This window comes from Hyposmocoma kahamanoa, unplaced genomic scaffold, assembly GCF_003589595.1.
Source record: "Hyposmocoma kahamanoa isolate Upper Pololo Valley unplaced genomic scaffold, ASM358959v1 78, whole genome shotgun sequence".
In the NCBI taxonomy this organism is placed as follows: Eukaryota; Metazoa; Arthropoda; class Insecta; order Lepidoptera; family Cosmopterigidae; genus Hyposmocoma; species Hyposmocoma kahamanoa.
In genome coordinates, this window is record NW_020653945.1 from 17,136,557 (window position 1) to 17,144,463 (window position 7,907).

A 7,907-nucleotide genomic window follows, 5' to 3' on the forward strand; every position below is an offset into this window, starting at 1 on the left:
AAAATAATGGAAAGGAGTTGCCCTATCTACGGAATAAACATACCTACCTAAACCAAAATTGTACCACACAAATGTCGAATTTAGTGTTGTACCATAATCATAGATAAGTGAATATAGACATGCAAATGTATGGCTTGAATGTTGAAACTGATTTTTCTGTTTGTCATAATTACATTCTTGCTTTGATTACAGTAAACTGTAGAAATTATTTGTATAGTTTACTGTAATCAAAGCAAGATAATAGAAGTATATCATAAAGTATATATATATATATATACATACATACAATGTGTGTGTATATATAATGTGTTATGAGATTTTAAAGTCATTATTTTGTATTTATAAATGTTCACATATTACAAAAAATTAATTTGTACAGAGAAAATGTAATTTGAGAGTATATTAAAAAAAAGAAAAAATTGTAATCTGAATCTGGAGATTCCAATTCAGAGAATCCAAGATTGATATCAGAAAGAAATTTTTAAAAGGTTTTCAAATAATATAAGCTGTTTTGTATTTATGCATTAGTATAGAATTAATATCATTGATTTTGATTTAGGTGAATCTTTAACACTTCCTTTTAATTTTTGAAATAAATAAAATTACTTATATAATTAATAGTAAAGTAATATTATCGATAATCATAAAATCACACATAATATTTATAATACGTTATTTGCTTAAAACATGGTATAACAGAAAATGTAACAAGAGACAGTGCCAGTACTAACATGTTTCGCATATTAAACAACCATATATTAAACTACGACGATAACAAGAAATGTCACTCATGTCATGTCACAATGTTACAAATTAAATTTGCCAAGAATGATTAAAATCACGATGAAATTTTACATCTTATTTCCTGTCAAATAATTTATTTACCTATGTCATAAAAATATTTTCATCGAAACACTTACTTAACTTCGTTTTAAACAAACATGAGTCTAATAATTTAATCTCGAGCTGTTCACATGTTGGCCGCTGTCAATTTTGGTTTAAGGAATTGAGAGTGCCTAGTAATGAGTCTTTTTAATCAAAATTAAATATAAAGTTATTTACCTATAAATGTAACGATGGAATTGCATTATCATGTAATATATTACATGCATGTAACTATAGTTACATTCAAAGTTCTATTAAAATTTGCCTCTTCAAAATAAAGCGAACAAACGATAATGGTATTTGATCCTATGTTTATATTCGGCAGTCCTATAATTTCCAACTATTCTCACTTTCTTTTTTGATTTGTAGGAACCTTCAAAAAAAATAACAATAATGAAATAATAAAAACCTCGTAGTCAATTGTTTTAATAACAGAATATCGATAATATGTATGCCTACAAGAACAACACTATCTCAAAATAATCGTTATCAACAATCATTAAAATATATTATGAAACAGGCAAGCTGTAGTAACCAAAGCCAAATTCGGCAAGATTTATGAATAAATTACTTAAATGAGTCTAATTACATGGAGATATTTGGGTTATTGTATGATTTATAGACAGAAAAATAACACATGCCGGTGTAATGTAACGTTCGGTTGATTTCCGCTTTTTCTGCTGCCGCACCCCTTAATGCTGCTGCGACGCATTCTTATCAATACTTAATTGTTCTCACTGTCAATATTTTTGTCCATTTCGTTACAATTCTTGCAAATAATTCACTAAAACATTTGGCCAAACATTTGACACGTTGGTTTTGACATTTGACACGTCACTATTGTTTTCAACACTTAGAGGGTGGAAAAAAAATAGTTTCCATAGTCAAGGTTCCATATTTTTTCCATCCTCTAAGGTTCCATATCATATAAATTTATGCAAGTCACATAATAGGCTGTATACTGTACATTGAAAAAAAAAAAGTATTTTGTTGAAATGTATTTTACAACGAAAGTATTTGAAATACAAATTACAAAATACATTACGGTCAGGTATTTGAAATACCAATTACAAAATATATTTTTAGGCAGTAATTGAAATACAAATACAAAATACGTATTGTATTTTAAATACGTATTTCAATTACAAGTAATTCAAATACTGCCCAGCCCTGCCCTCAGGATTGGTGTAGTCCTCTGCTATTGTAAACAATGTTTTATTTTATTTTTATTTATTTAAAATTTTTTGCACATAAAATAGTACACACGGAGGACTATAATGCCGTTGGGCATTCTCTACCAGCCAACCGAAGACTTCAGAATAATACGCGGTGCATAATATGACAAGCGAAGATAAAAAACATCTAGGATCAAAGTTTATTCATAATTATGGCATATAATTTATACAAGTTATAGATTTTAAGCTGATTTAGCTTAAGCGATTTCTTTTCTGAAATTGTTGTAAGTATTCAGATTTAGCGGTGTTGTTAATTTTCTGTGCACAATAGTTTCTTCTGCATTGTGTGTATTATATAATTTACACATAAGATTTATCATCGATTTCTTCGTAGAATCTTTTCACTAAATGACATCGTGGAGTTTTGTTTATATGTATAGTTGTCTATTTTATTCAAATCATTGACGTGTATTTTATAGGCAAACACGTCGCAGTATGGCAAGGCTATCGTACATGAATTATTTTATATTAGTACAGTCACTTCCAAAACTTGTCAATAAAACTTCCGAAACGTGAAAGTAAAATACGAGTATTGATATAAAAAAAAATTTACTGCACAACAAATTCGAGAAGGGACTAATATTTGTAGGTACTTACTTTAAAAAGAAGTTAAAAAATTAAACCTCCACAAAGAAACCATGAAGACTCATTTACGATTAGACTTTTTTATTCTTCTTCTTTGGCCTTTAGTCACCCAACGCTTAGTGTAGGCCCTCTCCTATGCACGCCATTTTCATCGGTCTTGGACCATTTGCATCCAGGTATTTTTGGTCACCTTGACTGTATCGTCCGTCCATCTAGCCTTCAGGCGGCCGACGTTTCTGGTACCAGTCCTCGATCTCCAACACTCTTCTGCTCCACTGGTCATCGGTTTTGCGGCTTATGTGACCCGCCCATCGCCTGTTTCTTTACGCCCCACGTCAGATAGCTTAGTGCGACTTCGGATTTCTGTGTCTTTCATTCTGTAGCTCGGATTGATATGACATGGTGCATTCCACCTTTCTTTGGGCTACCTGCAACTTTTGGATGGACTGCTGTGTGAAGGTGCAAGTTTTCGTACCGTATAACATCGCAAGTATTATATATATTTACATAAAAGCAGTTCCGAACACTGAATTAATTAGGACTAAGTTAAAATAAATAAACATTTTTATTTATATCATTGCCGGCTGAATACGCTGCCCTTTAAGAGACAGGTGCATCTTGTTACACCTGAAAAATTTTTTGAGTACTTTTTCCTTTTTGTTTTGGACTTAAGAGTAGAAGATATAATAGAAGTACCGACCGACCGTAACCGATTTCAATTAAATTTGGCACAGATTTATTTCCAATGAAAATAAAATGCTATGGTAGATGATGACAGACAGAAGCGATGAACTCCTCAACAGTGTACAAAAGCTACCTTGTGTTTGGCCTCATATTATTGCATATGCGATTCAGTTATCGATATGTAACGAACACAGCGAAAACGGATGAGCAAACTTTTGTGATAGGTAGTTTTTCTTTATAAAAAAGTAATGTTTACTTAAATATTGTGTTATATATTATATCCTTTTCTTTTGATCTGGATTAAGTAAATTGTTTTAGCGCAATACCTACACACTACTGTACTTCTGCGGCGCTCATTAAGTACACACACGAGTAAGTTCGAATACTCGAGTGCCGGTGTCAGCGACGCATTCAACCACACTGGAAAAAAACCAAGGCCTAGTAAACGGCCAACTTATCAATTCAGGTGGCAGAATTGGGGAGTAACCTTTAATAATTTAAGTTAAACTGCAGGCACTGTGTATCTGTGCACCAGATTTGATATGAGAGCTCCTGTTGACCGCATAAATAAATTTGTCAGTACGTCCATTCTCAAATAACGGATCTCCACGTTGATTGATTTCGCCCTCGATTGTTGAGCCGATCGGTTGTCCACCGACAGCCTTGCACCACATTGCGAATGATAGCTGCAAATTTTTGAGCGTGACTTTTTATTAGCAAAAACATATGTTGAGACTTTCATGAGATTAGGAATTTAATATCAGAATAAGTCAATTCAATTAAATTCAGACCAATCAGCGCAAAAGTGATGTAATTCACATTGAGTTTTTTTTCTACAATATTACTCTGAATTATACTAAAATACGTGATTATTTTATAATTGGATGTTAATTCTGCCCCATCAAACACGATTTTATCCGACTGGGTGAGGGCCTGGAGATCTGTCATACAGGTTAATTTCCAGTATGGACTCCAGCCTTTTACAACGGTATTTTTAATACTTAAACATTTGATACAATATACTTCATAAAATTTTATATATAATAATTTTTGTCGCTTAGAGTAATAATGTAGTTAAATAATTAAATGTGGGTTTTGAACAGTTTTGCGCTGATAGCCTCAATTTGCAGCTAATTAAACTGGCATTAAACCTCTTAGATAAATTTAAAAAAATTGAATCGTTTGTCTATTGTTTAAGAGTGCCACGGTAAATTTTCGGTGCTTGTGATTCTGATAGGATCCTATCTAACCAAAGAATGGGACGACCTTGGTATTTCTCATTAGCCTGTTGACAACCTCCTCTATTTTAAGTCGGCTTAATTCGGGTTTGTCATTAATATAATAAAACAAAATGACTGTCAAACGTAAAGCTACATATCAACAAAGGTATTAGTGGTAGTGTAGTGTATAAATAGTAATTATGGTACGGTAAATACTTTCAGCTGCCTATATTGACAATAGGTTTTAATAGACAATAAAGTTTATTGTACCTTTTTCTTAGACTATGGAAACCAAAGGATGCTGCATTGATGATGCATTTAGACGTTGAATACATAAAAATGAAAAAGAAAGAAAGAATGGTTGGAAATTATAAGACTGCCGAACATAAACATTGGATCAAATACCATCTTCGTTTGTTCGCTCCATTTTGAAGAGTCAAATTTTAATAGAACTTTGAATGTAACTAGATTACATGATAATGCAATTCCATCGTTACATTTATTGGTAATAACTTTATTTAATTTTGATTTAAATTTCTCATTACTTGCCTAGTAATAAAAGCCTAGAATTAATCATACTTTGATTACAGTAAACTATAGAAATGAGCAAACATAAAAAACAGTTTCAACATTCAAGCCATACATTTGCATGTCGATATTGACTTATCTATGATTATGGTACAACACTAAGTTCGCCATATGTGTGGTACAACTTTGGTTTAGGTAAAAAAAAAAAAAAAAAAAAGGTACCTTTATTCCGTAGGTAGGGTAGCTCCTTTCGTTTATTTTTTTCCATCTTCTAATTTTTATTATTATAGTTTTTATTGCTGTATGCTAGTAACATCGAGTATGTGCCAAATAATAAGTACAACATCTGCGTTGCCCAGACTTAGATTATTCGTGTACGACGTACAACGTAAACAATAAAAGTATAATGTTTGTTTTAAATCCACCATCTGTCAAAACAGTTCAATACAAAGGACTTACTGTAGCAATTAAGCCCGGTACTAATCCGGACTCTAGAATGGATTACATTTTTTTTACTAGAATACTGTAATTATAGGTAAATAAAGTTAATAAAGTTATTTATTGTTGCGTACTTTGTGTTCAACCTGCTAGCAGATGTGCAAATATTATTCTAATTTCATGTTTGATCTTCACAGTCAATTGAACTACATATTAATGTACAATCAGTATTTTTAAATTTTAAGTATACTTTATTACTATAGAAATAATGTGTCAAAAGCCAATTTGTCAATTATAATTTAATTGTATTTGTAAGAATTAAATTTCATTTGGTAATTTATTGAAATTAATTATACATAATTTTAATACCAGACATAAATAAAGCTTGTGTTATGGAAGTTAAAACTTCAGAGGGTTCATGGTTTTTTTGTGGGGCAAGGTATTGTACTATAATAACATTGCAAAAGCTGTATTAGACCCTTCCCTTGACGTGATGATTTCAAGTGTAAGTTGCTTACCTACGAGTGAGAGATAATTTTGATTTTGATTGGTTTCATTTCGTAATTTTTAGAATTTTCAAATCGTGTTTTCTCAGTTCCACAGTTTTGAGTTACGAGTGTTTGATTTCATGTGCGACATGTTGAAGCAGTTCTGAAACTCAGATTGTTCGACTGATTGACTGACGATGATTCAACTTTTAAATTAAATAAATATTTAACCAATTTATGAAACCAGTTGCACTCCTCTAGTAACTCTGGTGAATGATTGAATAAACACAATAAAAAAAGAATCAAGAATCCATATTTTTCTCGTATTGTGTTATCAGAAACAAAGTTAATGGCACATTTTTCTTGTTCCACGTTTGATAAAATATGTTGTGGCCTTAAATATAGATATTCCTTCCTATAAAAATAAGTTTTATTGTTGTCGAGACTCTCTTCTGGAAATTTCGTACAACCCTGAAAACAAAAAGTAGAAGCCAAGCGATATTATCTATTACGAAGTATATTACATGTATTTAATTAAAAATTATTATCATTCGTCAACATAATTATTTGCGATTCCTTTACGTTATCTTTATTATGTGTTCTAGTATTGTCACAATGATGAGTTCAATTTTTATTTGTATGCTGTGGATGATAATCACTTATTATAGGTTGTTTGAATTTTCTCATAATGAACAACGCCATTTACCGAAATGATAAGGTTTTTCTACTTTTATTATGATTATTATAAAAGTGGAAAAACATTAAATTGTTTATAATAACGATGATTCACTTATAAGTCTTGATTATTTATTATCCGAAAGCCCATCACACATCACTAGTAAGTATCTACGTACCGTCAACATATTTATTAATTTCATAATAAACTTTCCTACTTTCTACTCTACTTTCAAATGATGGAAAAGTATGTACACTGAATGTCAAAACAGATACTGGTCAAGTAATCATAAACAGGACCTGACTAAACGTACGAGGTGACTAGACCGCGGACTGCTTTTTTCTGCGGCGCCTGGTGTCCGGTGGGCACGGCGCCGCTGCTCTTGTTGACACGGAGCTTGGGCTAAAAATAGACTCAGGCTAATGCTGGCTATACTTGGAAGGCTCGGGACCGTTAGCGGTGGGAACCGGCCAGTGGCGCCAGCGTAGCGGCAGCCGCCGCCTGAGACGGGGTGTATCGACCCCTCCCTTTTTTATCTTCTGACCATTGGGTTTGTAATGTTGCACGCATGCCAGCTATATCGTTATTCCAATTTGCTGAGAAAATCTTGCCGGGAAATGGAGTGATATACTTTTATTACAAGTAATCCCAACATGTCACAAAAATTACTTTCCTCCTTGTCATAACTAACGCACTTGTGGCTGTTTGAAAAGCAATATCGGGATGCAGGCTTTGCGTACCAGGTGTTTGTGTATCTGTTCTGCGTATTTGTGTATATTTGGTATTGTGCAATTTAAATAACTATTATTGTTGTTATTATTTAATTTCCATATTTTCATGGGTAAATGTTGTATGTATCAAATTTAATTTATTTTATTTAGTGTCTGATTTGTTAGTATTAGAATTTTTTTTTCATTGTAGTGTTCTATTTCTATGAAAGGCTATGGCAGAATATCAAGCGAGGACTATGTAATTAGCATAGTCCTCAAATGCACCTCATGGACCTTTTTGATGTGGTTTTTTTTTTTGGTTATTTGTTTTAATTTTTCAATTTATGAACGAATTATTTTATAATTGTTTGCTTTTTGTAATGTATTGTGCATGCATTCAAGTAAAATAAAAATAAAAACGATTTTATTTTATTTTATGTTATTTTATGTTATTTTAT